The 16,234-nt window shown below is 39.8% G+C and overlaps 1 protein-coding gene across 2 annotated transcripts in view; it reads left to right on the top strand.

The window, feature by feature from the left end:
• Nucleotides 1-16,234, top strand: part of BMPER (BMP binding endothelial regulator) — a 257,526-nt gene that overhangs the window by 43,639 nt on the left and 197,653 nt on the right. The window lies entirely within an intron of this gene.

Below are 16,234 nucleotides of genomic sequence, written 5' to 3'. Positions count from 1 at the left end.
GCTGTAGTCCATGGGGTCACAAAGAGTCAGCCATGACTAAGCAACTGAACAACAACAACTACAATATTTATTATGGGCTTCCCTGGTGGCTTGGTAAAGAATCTGCCTGCAATGCAGGAGACCTGGGTTCAGTCCCTGGGTCAGGAAGATCCCCTGAAGAAGCAAATGGCAACCCATTCCATATTCTTGTCTGGAAAATCCCATGGACAGAGGAGCCTGGTGGTTATAGTCCATGGGGTTGCAAAGAGTTGGACATGACTTAGCGTCTAAACCACCACCACCACAATTTATTATATTCATAAAGACCATACTCATTCCCTATAGGTTTTTAATGGTTTTTTTTAAGTCTTGCTATTCTTTGTTTGAGGCTAGGCTCAGTTATGACCTTGTTCCTACAGAAAACAAAATCTTCTGTATGTCGTTCCCCTTTTGGTGTGATAAAAGGTGGAATCTCTTTGTATTTACCAGGAACTCTGAGAAAGTTGTGGCATTTGCCTTTCCACATAGTGTTGTTGAAGCCCTGTGGCTGGTGAGATGTTGATTGATTTTGAAAACTTTATCCTACCTGTTACCTTCATAGTAGTGGTCCCAAAGGCACCCACACTGCTGGACACTGGGTTACTTGGTTTATGCTCATCACTTAGTCCTCACAACAGCAAGGCCATTTCTATCTTTCTCATTTTATATATGAAGAAACTGAGGGCTCAGAAAACTGAATTCATTTACCAAGGTGTTAGTGACCCAGAGGTCAACCAGAGGGTGTCCATGCCCTCAAGGAGCTTGCTGTACCAGAGGGACAAAGAATTACCATCTGGTGGGTGAAGTTCTCTAGGGAGGGTATGCCAGAGAGTAGAGGACAAGTGCAGTGCACTGGGGAAGGCTTTCCAAAAGGGGTGACTCATTTTTGTGATCAAGGGGTTCATCACATCCAAAGAGGGCTGTTGTGGGGAAGCTCTCAGGTGAAGGTCATAATCCACACAAAGTCATGGAATATTTCTTCGGCGTTGCTTTCCACTCATATCACCTAGGGAACTTGTTAACATACCATTTTCTGGGCTTTTAAGTTTTTGTTTGTTAATTATTCGGAGGAAAGTAGAGGAGTCAGACAAGCACATGAAGAATCCTATCATGACTTCTGCTTATTTTCCTCAGAAAATAAGTTGATACTGAAATGGAAGCAGTAGAGTAAATCTGCTGAAGCTAGAAATATGAAAACTCATTATTTCCAAAAGGTTTTTAGGAAGGTTTTTGGTGTGTGTATGTGTGTGTATAGGGATTTGTGTTCTTGTTTGCTTCAGTCACATTGCTCATATATTCCATTCATTCATTCATTCAGTCAAGTATTTACGGATCCCGTGCCAGGTATTTATAGGATGACACTGCTTACCAAATTAGTCTTATACCTTTTATGAAGCCAGATTATTCTTTAAAACAGAAAAAGCAAGTAAATTATAATGAATTCTTCTTAAGCAAATGTTTCAGTGTACTTTTCAGATTATTTTATGCTAATAATTGTTATACATTTTTATCCAAATAGCTTAAAAACTGGGCAAAAGATTAATCTAATTTGAAAAAACTCAATATTGTTTGATTAAAAACAAATGAGATCATTGAGAGTCAAACAGACAGTTTTGGCTGCTTTTCTGTATTTACTTGGACTGCAAACCACTCTTTAATCTGGGGTTCTTTCATGAACAATAATGTATTTGTTATTTGAATATGTTTGTTATTAGTGTATCATAAGTGAATAAGGTGTATTTCAAACCTTTATAGGTTCAATTCCATTCTCTTTCTTCATATACAGCATAAAATATTAATGGTCCAGAATACTTTGATGAAAGATAGAAGAACATAGTTTTTCATTTGTTAAGTGGGGTTTATTTTCCACAGTCTTCTTTTGCCTTTGATTTCTCTGATTTCTTTGTGCTTCATCTTGTTTTTCTATGATTATGATCCCATGGGTTGTGTTTTTTAATAGTTTAATTTTTATATTTGATTTTAAAAGATCCTATGGTGTCTCAGAAAATGAAAGAGACATGATATAAATATTTGCACACTGATTTCCAAAATTGGACACCCATCCTAGGTTCTAGGCTTATTTACAGAGACCAAGTGCTGACCAAAGTAACAGAGTATGAATAATGGTAAAAGATTGAGTATTATTAATTACAGACTGCCTTTCACATAGTGCAGGTTCTCACAGAAGGGGTTACTTTGCCTGTTGCTTTGAGAATGACCTGGAAGATGACTATGCCTTTCAGAATATTGCTATGTGGCTGTTTTGGAGGGAGCCAGCTGATTACCATATACAGGAATGAACTTAAAAAAAAAAAAAAACTTAAAAAAATAATAAATCCCTGTGTTGACAGAGTAAATTGTCTTCTTGTTTACATATTTTAAGACGGAAAGGCTGAGTTAACCATGCTCGTGTCCATCTGGTTGTTTGCTTTTAACCAGACTGCTCTGGCAGTCCTAACTGTGTATTGCCTGCTGCCCAAACAAAAGAGCAGCTCTTTCCCCAGCCTCTGTTTTCCTTTCTTTTAGACATGACCAGATTCTCTGGTGGTTGTTATATATGATTGACTTGGATGCCGTTTGCCCCAGGTTTCATATTCCAAATAAGGTATAACCTGCCTTAAGGTTAATACTCCATCAGTCATATAAACTGTATGGTGATTCAGACAATAATTTGAAATAGACAAACTCCAATCTTTAGGTTTTCATAGATAATGTTATAGTCTCTGAGGTGGGGGCTATTATTATTCTGACTTAACAGATGGGGAAACAGAGATACTTAAAGAGGTGAAGAGGTTTTTTTTTTTAAAGATGCACAGTTGCTCAGAAGTAGCGGGACTCAGATTCCAAACACTCCATTCTTCTTCCTGGTAACACATATGCTGCCTATTAGAGGGGAAGGAAGAAAGAGTGACTGGAGAATTAGGAGCGCTCCGGAGATGAAGGAACCAGAGAGACGCTGGCATCAACTTTGCAGCAGTGTTGTCTCTGTCACACCCTTTCTGCTTCCCTGGACTTTTACACTCTGGGTGTACCAGCAATTTCAAAGGAATTACGTGGGCAGTGAAACTTTGTGGAGGTATTGGAAACAACATGTGGCTTTTCTTATGAACCGTTTTGGGGAACCCCTAGCTTACTTTCTTTTCCTCTTCAGTATCCATGACTGTATTGCAGTGTACTGAGACAATTTAGTTGATCTTTATTCTTTTGTGCGTATGCCTGGTTTCATAAAATATTTTAAATAGATAATCCATTCATAAAATTCAAAATACACAAAAGCATCCTACGGTAAAAGTAAGGCTTTGTCCTAGTCTCGACCCTAGCCACCTTGTACCCTTTCCTGGAGATAACCATTTCCCGGATTTGTGGGAATCCTTCCAGGGTCAGTCTCTGCATACAGAAAGCAGTCTCTGCTAGCTTAACTCTTAGCTTCTTTAATGCTGAGCCTCTGACATATAACTTTAAACATTTTAAGAAATTACATTGCTCTGAAAAACATTCCCATCACTGAGCTACTTGATTCCAGTACTGCTGTCATTTTTTACCATGATTTTTTTGAGCTTAGGAGAATTCCTAATGTGTTTCTTGAAATTGTTGGGTTATGAGATGCTTGCGTGTGTGTTATAACCTATAACTATTTTAACTTTTAACAGTATAACTAATTTCACCTACTTAGCCCCAAAAATTTGAGTGGAGGTTGTTAATGTGTTTTTAAGGACAAGAAAAAAAAAAAGAAAACTTGAGGGGTTTGTTTTCCTCCCTCCTTTTCTCTAACTGAAAAAATATGTATAAAATGTTATGTTTCATAGATTGGTTTCCCATAATATAAACCGGGCTATTTTTGCATTTAAATAAAACAAAAAAGAACCTATTTGTATGAAAGGATCTTGTTAACATTAAAATCATACTTTACAAAAACCTGTTCTTGTTAAAACTAATAAGAAGACTTAAAACAGAGATCTGCTTTCTCTGTCACATTTGTTTCTGTCCTTTCATTTACAGCCTCTGTGTTTTGGACTCCATGGGCTTTGGAAGGCAGTTTAAGTGAAAAGCTTGTGATTGCCTTTCAGTTAGAAAACTGCATTTCCAAGCTTGCTGCTGACTTGGGGTGCATCAGTATTTACTTTTCTGAAGTGGGCAAATTGAAAATGTTTCTCATTGCTACGAAGTGTGGTCCTGATTTCCTGTCATATGCAAAGCGTTGCAATCAAATGTGGACCTGGCACCTATATAAAAAAACATGGGAATCCTCTTCAATGGTTACCAGCCTAACAGATCTTCCTTCAGCTACCAATGTCCAGTTGATATATTTTCTACTGACGCATAGTAAGTTATGACAAACTTAGTGGCCCGAAACAGCCGTCATTTATTATCTCATCATTTCCATGTGTTAGGATTCTGGACATAGCTTAGGTGGGTCTCATAGAGCTGCAGTCAAGATCAGCTAGGGCCACAGTTTGATCTGAAGCTCAAGGTCATCTTCTAAGCTCATGTTACTAGAATTCAATTCCATGTGGTTATAGAATGGTTACTTCTTCAAGGTTAACAGAAAGTGTCTCTCTGACCTATAGACTCTTTAAATGCTCACTTAATAGGTCAGGTGCACTCAGGAAGAATTCCCTCTTTAAATGGCACCCCACTCCAGTACTCTTGCCTGGCAAATCCCATGGACAGAGGAGCCTGGTGGGCTGCAGTCCATGGGGTCACGAAGAGTCGGACATGACTGAGCGACTTCACTTTCACTTTTCACTTTCATGCATTGGAGAAGGAAATGGCAACCCACTCCAGTGTTCTTGCCTGGAGAATCCCAGGGACGGGGTAGCCTGGTGGGCTGCCATCTATGGGGTCGCACAGAGTCGGACATGACTGAAGTGACTTAGCAGCAGCAGCAGCAGCAGCAGCAATGACTCAAAGTGAAATTGATGAGGGATCTTAATTACACTTGCAAAATTGCTTCGTCTTTGCATAACCTAATTATGGGAATGATATCCATCACATCCACAGGTCTTGTCCGCTCTTGGGATTATAAAAGGTGGATGTATAAGGGAGTGGAAGTCTTGAGAGTCACTTTAGACTCTACCGACCATACTCAGAGCAGCTCTGGTATGCATGGCAGTAGAAACATCTGTCATAAATGGTGCTTAGAGCTAGAGTAAACCTTATGGGTCCTGCAAACAGCAAATGCTGGAAAGTGCTCACCCTTGGCTATTCCCTTTCATCCCTGTAAGGTCTGGCTCCTACTTGTCTTCTAGCCTCCTCTTGTTCTGGACTCCTGTGGCCTGACATTGTTTCTCTCACTGTTCTGTGCATGCTTCTTGTCATGGGGCTTTGTACACACTGTTCACTCTGTATGCCTACTTTTCCACCCAACGTCATCTAGTTAACTTTTGTCCTTTCTTCAGCTCTCACTTTAGACATCACTTCCTGGCCTCAGTGCTACTTGCTGTGGAATTAACACTAGGCACTACTGTGATTTCGTGTTTTGTTTTTCTCTAACTCCCACTAAAGTAGAGGTTCTGTGAGGGGCCATAGTATTCTCAGTTGTGATCACTGTGAGTGGCACATGGTAGTTGAATGTATGTTGGAAAAAGGCAAGGAGGAGAAAGGAAAATTGGAGCCAGATTCCAGTCTTCCTTGTTTAGTGCATGACTCATGAAATCAACTGTGTATTTAGTGTATTACTGTTGAGCCATATACATCTTAAATTCATTTTGGAATTCAGCAGGACTTTAAAAGAGTTGAGTGAGAATTTTAGGGAGAGAGTTAAAATGGATAATAGAAATGAAAAAATGGCAGCATGTCTCTAAACCGTTCCCAAACTCCTGATGCCTTACTGTTTCTTTGCTGAATTCCATAGAGATTTTAAAAAGTCCTTAAAATCACCATAACCTAAGTGTATTTTCATGTGGTGGTAGCTGTAGTATATTTCATACTTATAGACTTAGTGATAACCTTAATATAATTTTTAGTAGATTTTTCACCAGTTATAACTTCAGATTTCCTAGTTGCTGTCATTTTGATAGGATTATGTACTTCCTTTTGTGACATCACATAAAACACACTTTAAAATTGGCTTTGAGTTTTCTACAGTGGCTCTGAAAACTATTCTGTGACTGCATCTAACTTGCTCATGGAGAGTAAGGTGCTCTGCCCTTTAAAATGATTTTCCCCTCCTCTGGTCTGATATTTCACTTACAAGAATGAAATCACGATGATGCCTATCATCTTGAAATGTCTTAGAATCAAAACATTCCTATCTATTCTGAGGCTTCTCATATAATTGTTTCATGGAGATAAAAATAAAGGTAGGTATTCCAAGTGGAAAGTTGGAATGCATCTTTAAAAACTGCAGGGAAGCAGTGATTTGAAATAGAAGCTATCAACATCTGTTTAGGGTCTCTTTTACTTGCCGCCTGAGTTTGGCAGCTGCAAAATTGAAAGTATGTCTGTATGTGTGATACATCACTCTATGAAGATACATAATTCTATGCATCTATTTATTATTTTTAAGTGACCATCATGCAACAATTAGAAGTAGTCTTATTGGGCTTTGATCAGAGAATAGTCTCTTTCAGTCTCTTTAGAAGTTGGCACAATTGGTTTTTACGATCAAATGTTTTAGGTTCTCTTTTTGACAGGTATCTCACCCTGAGAACTAATGTTTGTTTGCCTTAGAAATCTATCTGCCAGAGAGGCTCATGTTTTACTAGGGCTGATGTGGTAATAAAGGTGAACAAAGTACCTTGGTATGTTCGTGAACTTGAGTGTCTCCTTCACTGAGATGAGCTTATTTACACCGGAGTCATCTAATTATGCTTCCAGTAGCTTGGTGGTTACAGGGCTGTGTATCTGTTTATCTGCAAACATGCGTGGGCATGAACTAGCTGATGTTTAGCACATGAGGCAGCCCCCTGATTCCCTGAGAATGTCTGGGCATTCTCTATGCCATACGTGGAGCCAGCAGAGGGATCAGATTTAAAAATACAGTTGGAATTTTTGATATTTGGGGTTTGGGTGTCTGCAGTGTGGCTACCTTGATGAGGCTGTGAATGCAAGGTAACAACTTCAAACCTCTAGAGGCAAGACCACATTAAGGTGCTAAATGCAGAAGCCAGGTCATATTTTCAGGCATCTAGACAGAGCTTGTGTGCCTTGGGACCTGTGGATTGGATAGTTGTAAAGATTCTCAGTCATTTGAAGAATGAAGTGAAAGGGGACTAGACTTGGAATTAGATCTGGAATCAATTCCTTCCTCTGCCACTTCTAGTTACTCGACTTTCACTCAGTTCTTTCTTTCCAAAGCCTTGGTTTCATCTTCTGTAAAATGCAGGGGTGCTGAACCTGAATGTGCCTTAAAATTGCCAGGGCTGTTTGTGAAATACTCAGATGCTCCAGCCCCACTGCAGACCAAGGGAAACAATTTTCAGTGGGCAAGGCCCACGCATCTCTGTTTTTTATTAATTTTTATTGTGGTAAAATACACAAAGCATAACATTTACCGTTTTAAAGTGTGCAATCTTCTCTGCAATATTTTTCTAGAACTTTTTCCATCATCCCAAACTGAAGCTGTATACTTATTAAGCAGTAACTCCTCATTCTCCTTTTCCTGCAGCCCCTGGTAACCTCTATTCTAGTTTTTGTCTTAGTGAATTTGCCTATTCTAGGTACCTCTGTATAAGTGGAATCATATAATATTTGCCCTTTTGTGTCTGGTTTATCTCACTTAGCACAATGTCTTCAAGATTCATTTATGTTGTAACGTATCATAATTTCATTCTTTTAAGGGCTGAATTATATTCCATTGTATATATACACCATATTTTTTTATCCATTCATCCATCAGTGGACATTTGGGTTGTTTCCACTGGGTATCTATATTCTGAATCAGCCCTCACATGATGGTCAACAACTTTGACAGTCACTGGAATGATTGTTCCCCTGGTTAAATGAGTTTGTGTATGCCAGGTTTAGGTGGAGGAGGGTGAGATATAATGTCATCACTGTGAGATATCATTTCTCACTTAGCAAAATGGCAAATATATATTCATATAATGTATAGCATGGGCCTCCCTAGTGGCTCAGTGGTAAAGAATCTGCCTGCAATTCTGGAGACCTAGCTTCGATCCCTGGGCTGGGAAGATCCCCTGGAGTAGGGCATGGCAACCCATTCCAGTACTCTTGCCTGGAGAATTCCATGGACAGAGAAGCCTGCCAGGCTACAGTCCATAGGGTCACACAGAGTCAGACATGACTGAGCAACTAAGCAGCAGAAACAGTGTATAGCATGATAACCCCAAATGGTGAAAAAGATGTGGAAAATCTCCTATATATTGTTGGTGAATATGCTAAATGTTTCAGCCACTCTGGAAATCAGTATGGCACTTTCTTATAGAACTAAATACACACTTACTCTTCCCTGGTAGCTCAGAGGTTAAAGCGTCTGCCTCTAATTTGGGAGACCTGGGTTCGATCCCTGGGTCGGGAAGATTCCCTGGAGAAGGAAATGTCAATCCACTCCAGTATTCTGGCCTGGAGAATCTCATGGACAGAGAAGCCTAGTAGGTTACAGTCCACGGGGTCACAAAGAGTTGGACACGACTGAGCGACTTCACCTCAAATATACGCTTACCATATAACCCAGCAATTGCATTCTGAGCTATGTATACCTTAAAGTGAAAACCTGCTTTCACCCAAAATCCTCTGCTCTAATGTTCACAGCAGCTTTAATTGTAATAGGCAAAAAAACTGGAAGCTACCATCAGTGGGGGAGTGGTTAAACAAACTGGTGCATCCATACCATGGAATACTACTCAGCAATAAAAAGGAACAAAACATTGATCCATGAAGCTACATGGATTGATCTCAAAGGAATTATTCTCAGAGGAAAAAAAAAAACCATATAAAAAGGCCACAGAGTAATTTATGCAACATTCTTTTTTAAAATATAACATTCTTGAATAACAAAATTACAGAGATGGAGAGCTGATTCATGGTTGTCGGGGCTTAGGGATGGAGGCTGTAAGTGGAGTGAGTAGTTATAAATGAGTAGCTTGAGAAGGCCTTGTAGTGAGAGTGCAGTTCTGTGTGTTGATTGGTTACACAAATTTGCATGTGTGATTCAACTGGATAGAACTACACACACACACACACAAATGAGTGCATGTAAAATCGGTAAAATCTGAAAAAGCTCAGTGGACCACATCAATGTCAACCAGTGTGTTTCTTGATCCTGATGCTGTACTATTGGGACCCAAGATGTTAACTAGGAGAGACTGGGTAAAGGGTGGGTGTAACCTTCCTGTAGATTTTTTTGTACCTCCCTGTGTATCTATAATTATTTCAAAATATAAATGAGAAAAAGGGAGATGGTAAGATATCCCTAACAGTATTTTTGCAGTGAGCCCTAAACATCCTATCTAATCAACTATGAAGGTTGCATCTGTGCGATATGTAGCTTAAAGTATAAAACTGATGCAGGGTAATACATTGGTCCCGTAAATGACATTTCAAATGTGTGTCGAATGTAGCTCACTCTTTAGCTCATCAAAGAGATTTTTACCGATGTCTTTGAAATTATGTTCAGGAAACTTAGGATGACTTCTCCCATTCATGACTTCTCCATGTGGCTGCCATAAGTTTTGTTATGAGACTGTTGGTTATTTTGTTGTATTCAAATGAATTTTATTTTCTTACACTGCTCCTGTGTACTCCAAATCATGAACTATGTTCCTGTTTTGGGAAATGCTTGACTCGGACCTGAGATGTTTGATTTTTGTTGTTGTTCAGTCGCTAAGTTATGTCTGATTCTTTGCACCCCCATGTACTTCAGCATGCCAGGCTTTCCTGTCCTTCACTATCTCCTGGGGTTTACACAAATTCATATCTATTGAGTTGGTGATGCTATCTAACCATCTCATCATTGGACTTTACTTTCACCACCAGACATAACCACAACTGAGCGTCATTTCCACTTTAGCTCAGCCACTTTTCTTTCTGGAGCTATTAGTAGTTGCCCTCTGCTCTTTCCCAGTAGCATATCAGACACCTTCTGACCTGGGGACTCATCTTCTGGTGCCATAGCTTTTTGTCTTTTCATACCGTTCATGAGGTTCTTGTGGAAAGAAAACTGGAGTGTTTTGCCGTTTCCTCCTTCAGGGGACCTTGTTTTGTCAGAACTCTTTGCTATGACCCATCTGTCTTGGGTGGCTCTGCACGGCATGGCTCATAGCTTCATTGAGTTACATAGCCCCTTTGCCACAACAAGACTGTGATCCATGAAGGGGGTTTGATCTTTTGATCCCTTGTTGTTTGTGGCTTCATCATGTCAAAAGGCCTGAGACACAGCATGGTTCATAGCCAGAGGTAAAGGCGTTTAGAACAGAGTAAACATAAACCCACAGAATAGGGTCTTGCTACTTCCAGTTTTACTCTATAATACTGGTTTTCAGACATCACTGGAACATGATGTTAAAGGATCACGTAAATGAGCAAGTGAAAGGCAGCATGTCATCCTCTCCAGGGATGTTATTTCTACTCTGGGAGCTACTACTTTCTGAGTTTCTTCCATGCATCTGGCAGGACCCGGTGAATGAATGGAACGTGGACTTTGGACTAAAATATAGAGTGGCTGTGTGACCTGGACAGAGTAATTTAGCTTTTCTGAATATTGGATCCTCATTTGAAAAACTAGGGGTAAAATATTATCTGCCCTAGAGTGCCTTTAATAAGAATAAAATTAAGTTGTATATGAAAATTCCAAGTATGGTGCCTCACCTATAATAATTATGCAATAACTTTTCTCTTTCCTTCTCTCTTGTTGGAGGGTTGTTTATGTAATATTTCTGAAAATATTTTTGGAATTCATCTTTGGAAATGGCTTCTAGTGACATTTTCCTGCATTAGAAAACCACACTTATGACTTCACAGGACAATCTCTGCAGGTTTTTCTTCATTTTTCATTTTTGCTCAATATGAGCTCAAAATAGTTATTTGTCTTTTGCCTTGTGAGAAACAGTGGATATTGGCTATTTGACAGTGGGATATGGTGGGTAGCATGGCTGCTGCAATACTGATTCAGCCTAGAGGTAGAAGCACTCCCATATTTAGAAGTGTTTGTTCCCTGGAAGGAAAGCTATAATAGATAGCATATTAAAAAGTAGAGGCATCTCTTTGCCAACAAAAGTCTGTCTAGTCAAAGCTATAGTTTTTCTAGTAGTTAGGTATGGATGTGAGAGTTGGACCATAAAGAAAGCTGAGTGCTGAAGAATTGTTGCTTTCAAACTGTGGTGCTGGAGAAGACTCTTGAGAGTCCCTTTGACTGCAAGGAGATCCAACCAGTCAATTCTCACAATAACAACAATGATAAGACCAGGTCAGATGCAGGAATGATGGGTGATGTGGCTCGTAGTAAATAGTTGTTGCAGGCATTTTTGTCCTTAATGCATCGCATATTTCTTTTATTGTATCAGTTATATTAAAGTTTGAAATTGTGTTTTATCAAATAGAAGCCTAATTTGTTTGTGACTCATAGACTCTGTTCTATTATCTTAGCATCAATGCCAGATACTGTATGTATTACAATGTTATAAAGTCATGAGACAGGTTCTGTAAACCACAGTGTCATCACTTCACAGTCTTCAGTAAGCACATGGACTAGAAATCCAAGCAGATCACATGGAGATTTTGCTTTCCTTTATACTGGTGAAGTGAGTTGAGTTTACAGGTCATCTGTATGCACCTGATATTTCTGTGTATTTAGGTTTTTATTCAGAAATCATCAAAAATTAAGTTACATAGCCTTCCACCATTTCTTTCTCTATTGTTAATTATTTTATTTCAATCATGTTTTTAACTCATAATTGGAAAACAAAACAAAAAAGCTATGGAAAATACTATTCTGACAGGGGGCACCACTCTTCAAGAACTCACTTCACGGGCGTGAGTCTTTCTCTTGGGATTGAGGAAATGGTTTGACTATAAAATTCCCATTAGCTAAAAATAAGCAAAATTGCCTGCAGGATTCATTGTAGGTACAGCCTTGAAGAGTAATAAAAGGCTGTTTTAAATGAACTCCTGAGGACAAGATTTAAGCCCTAGAATGGCTAGTCAGGTTTTATGTTTATCCCTTTTGATTATACTTCCATATGTTCCTGGAGAGCAGTGTCCGAAAAATGGTTCATTAAATAAATTGTATTGGGCTGAAGTAATTTGGGGATTATTGACCAAGACCAGGGAGCGGGGGCTACCAGATCAGGTGAACTGGAAACAGCAAAGAATGGCAGACCGACCTGCTCCGCTTCCCTGTACCAGGTGGGCATGAACTGATTTCAAAGACCCCACGGTTGGTTTCTTTTAAATAAATATGGCAGTTTGCATGCTGCTCCCTACCTCCAAAAAAAAAAAAAAAAAAAAAAGAAAAAAGAAAAAAAATAAACCAGTAACTTGGAGGACCAAAGTGGGTTTTGGAAAGAAAAGGGATCCTGAAAGTGAGGTGTGCCAGTATGGGAGAAGGGGGCTGAGGATGTGTTGATATGCTTTTTATTTCTAAGGGTATGTAAGTGCTGGGCTGCTCAAGGACTTTTCTCCACTGCATTCGGCTCTAGCTGACCTGAGCCATGGGAGAATGGGGACGGGGGTTAGTATTAGAAGAGACAGACTTTGGCATCTGAGTTGCTCCAGGAAAACTTTGTTGTTTCTGGAGGTAGAATAGTGACTTGAAGTGGACTACCTGCCAAAGGAGAAAACAGGACTTCCAAGGAATGTCATCCTGTCTCCATTTCTTTTTCCTTGCGGTTTGCAGGAATAGTTTGTATATTGATGTTTACTATATATTATTGGTGAAATGAGACATGATTAAGTACCTGCTAAATGCAGTGCTGTACCTTGAAATAGATGTTTGAAAGGCCAAGTCTTCCTGGAGAAGCAGCTCTGGAACTTACCCTGAGCGGGGAAGTTTCTAGGAAGGCATCTCAGAGGCTGTGACCTTGAGTTAAGTCTGGAAAGAGAAGTTAGCTACACGAGGAAGGAGAGCCTGGGTGACTTTTGTGTCCTTGTGAGGATAATGGAAATGAAGGGAAATGGAAGAGGTCTGGGTGTTTTAAGAAGGGGCCAGCATTTGCAAAATCACAGGGTAACATTATTTGGTGATTTTTGGGAGAAGTGTGGGGAGTTTCGGAGTAGCACATAAGAGAACAAAGAAGTGAGTCAAGGCCAGATCTGAGAGTTGCATATGCTAAGTTTGAATTTTATAGTAAAAGTCAGTGATTTTCAATCCTGGCCACACATTAGATTCCTCTTCTGCTTCCTACTTCCAGAGACTCTGATCCAGTTGGTCTAGAGAACAGAGATTGGAGATAAGTACCAGTGTGTACTTCAGCTAGGCTAAACCATCAGTCACTGATAAAGAGTTCAAGTGTGTGAATGAGATAATAAGACCTGGATTTGAAAGAGCACACACTGGTAGTTGTGTAGGAGGGTGCCTGGAAAAGGATCCCATGCCAGCCATAAGCAGTCAGTGAGCCTGTTGTAATAGTCCAGATGAGGAACACCCAGCAGCTTAAGTTGAGGCAAGAGTAGAGGGAATGGAAAGGCAATTGTATGAGAACATCTGGAAAAGTGGGGTGGTGGGGCGTGAGGGAGGGATTGGGGGCAGGCGGAGAAGGGGACGACAGAGGATGAGATGGCTGGACGGCATCACTGACTCGATGCACGTGAGTCTGAGTGAACTCCGGGAGTTGGTGATGGACAGGGAGGCCTGGCGTGCTGCGATTCATGGGGTCGCAAAGAGTCGGACACGACTGAGCGACTGAACTGAATTGAACTGAACTGGGGAGTGATGGACAAAGGAAAATGTGGTCGACTTGCTACGGAGAAGTCTTCTAAGGTAAGGGCTGAGTGTCCCCTTGGATTGGGCACATGTAGGCAGCTGCAGCTGAAGAGAGTGACGTTTCAGTGGGACGATGAAGGCAGGAGCCAGATAGCCTTGGTTGAAGAACTTGAACCTATTTAAAGAAGCATTCAAGTTCATTATGATCAGGTAACCCCAGAGACTTAGTTCCAGGAATGAGGGCAGAAGACTGGAAAGGTAGGTTGGGGCCATGTAGTGAGGCCTTTGGGTGCTGGGGCTAAGTTATTGGTAATGATAAGATCCATAGGCTAATGTTAATGTGAAAAAAGAGAGGATTAAAATTAGAAGAATGAGACTGGGTGGAGCTAAGATTCATTAGGTGGCCAGTGCTTTATTTGTTTATGGTCCTGATGATTTTTAACAGCTATTTTAATAACAGAATGATGAAAATGTATGGCATTCTCTCTCCCTTGGGATAATGTGGCTTCCAAAAAAGGTCACAACTAATAAGAAAAATGAGTTTTATTACTTAATTGTGGATTCAATTTATTTATGTCCTTCAACCTAACAGCATATTAAAAAGCAAGACATTGCTTTGCCAACAAAGGTCCATCTAGTCAAAGCTATGGTTTTTCCCGTAGTCATGTATGGATGTGTGTTGGACTATAAAGAAAGTTGAGTGCTGAAGAATTGATGCTTTTGAACTGTGGTGTTGGAGAAGACTCTTGAGAGTCCCTTGGACAGCAAGGAGATCCAACCAGTTCATCCTAAAGGAAATCAGTCCTGAATATTCATTGGAAGGACTGATGCTGAAGCTGAAACTCCAATACTTTGGCCACCTGATACGAAGAACTGACACATTTGAAAAGACCCTGATGCTGGGAAAGTTTGAAGGCAGGAGGAGAAGGGGATGACAGAGGATGAGATGGCTGGATGGAATCACTGATTCAATGGACATGAGTTTGAGTAGGCTCTGGAAGCTGGTGATGGACAGGGAGGCCTGGTGTGCTGCAGTCTATGGACACGACTGAGTGACTGAACTGAAACTGAAACTGAACTGTTTCTGTTGCCATGTTGTTTTCCTAGTTGACTGGGCCAAGCTTCTCTACAGTAGTGTGTATGTGTTTAAAAAAATGCTCTGAAATTCTTCCTCACCCTGAAAATATTTAATATAAAAAAGCTGAAATAAATGCACAAGTACCGTATAGCTTTTTTGTACTATTTTAGTTTTGGGAAGAAAAGCCATTTTGGGCTTCGTGTGATGGTTTAGATCAGGGTTTCTGAACGTTGGCACAGTTAACATTGTGAGCTGGTTGGTTCTTTGTTGTGCATTGTGGAGTGTCTGCAGCATCTCTGACTCCTGTGTGGTAGAACCATTTAAGCCCCTTTATCCCCAGCCTGTGACATCTAAAAATATCTCCTAACATTATGAAAAGTCCTCTGGGTATTGGAAGGCGAAGGCAAAATCATGCTAGATTGAGAGCTGCAGGTTTAAAAATAGTACAGTGACTTTATCAGAAAATAACCATTCTTCCTGCTACTGTATAGGTGGTTTTCATGATGCTCTTGGAATCTGGAAGGCTTTTTATCTCCAGAAGAAAACTAATGAATGTTTATAAATCTCCTTCTCGAACATTTATTTTAAAATATTTGAAGAGGAAAAGTGACTTTACTGGTTGCCTAACCATTTGTCTGTTGCCTAGCTTGTCCACTCTTTCATTAAGTTCCTGGATATTCTATCATTTAATTTAAAAGGACAGAGTTGATTTTTTTCCTGGGCCATTAAGTCCTCAATACAAAAGAGCTTATGAATTAGAAAGTGCCCAAATAATACTGTGAGTTTAGACCCGGATGTGAAAAGGTGGATTTCACGCAGGACCAGGTTTTAGTGTTAGTTTACACCTAATTTTGAGTAAACCACTTTAATCTTGTTGGTGCAGATTTTCTTTTATGTCAATGAAAGAGAGAAAGTTTATTATCTGCTATTTGACTTCTAGTTCTAAATGTCTAAGATTGAAATCTTTTGATTGTTTCTTTGGGCTGTTCCCCCATCCCATGACACATCCTTCAATGCAGAGCAACTCAAAATGTGCTCTGTAAGTCTCTATTGGTCCAGAGATGACAATGCTGATCTACAATGAGAAAAGTACAGAATTAGAGAGTAAGCCACTAGAAATGTTTCTCATGATTCTAAGTAATTTTATACCCATTACATATAATAATAATTACATTTTGCCATAGTCTCTTAAATTTAATTTTTATAGTAATCTATTTTTATTATATTTTATGAATGTATCGGCCCACACTGAATTAGAAAAACAAAAACAAAACAAACTTTTCCCTAGAAGTGGTTTGAGAAACACTGCCTTAATG

This window comes from Ovis canadensis, chromosome 4 (genome assembly GCF_042477335.2).
Source record: "Ovis canadensis isolate MfBH-ARS-UI-01 breed Bighorn chromosome 4, ARS-UI_OviCan_v2, whole genome shotgun sequence".
Classification (NCBI taxonomy): Eukaryota; Metazoa; Chordata; class Mammalia; order Artiodactyla; family Bovidae; genus Ovis; species Ovis canadensis.
Note: the sequence above shows the minus strand (reverse complement) of the source record. Positions and strands in the feature narration are given on the sequence as shown.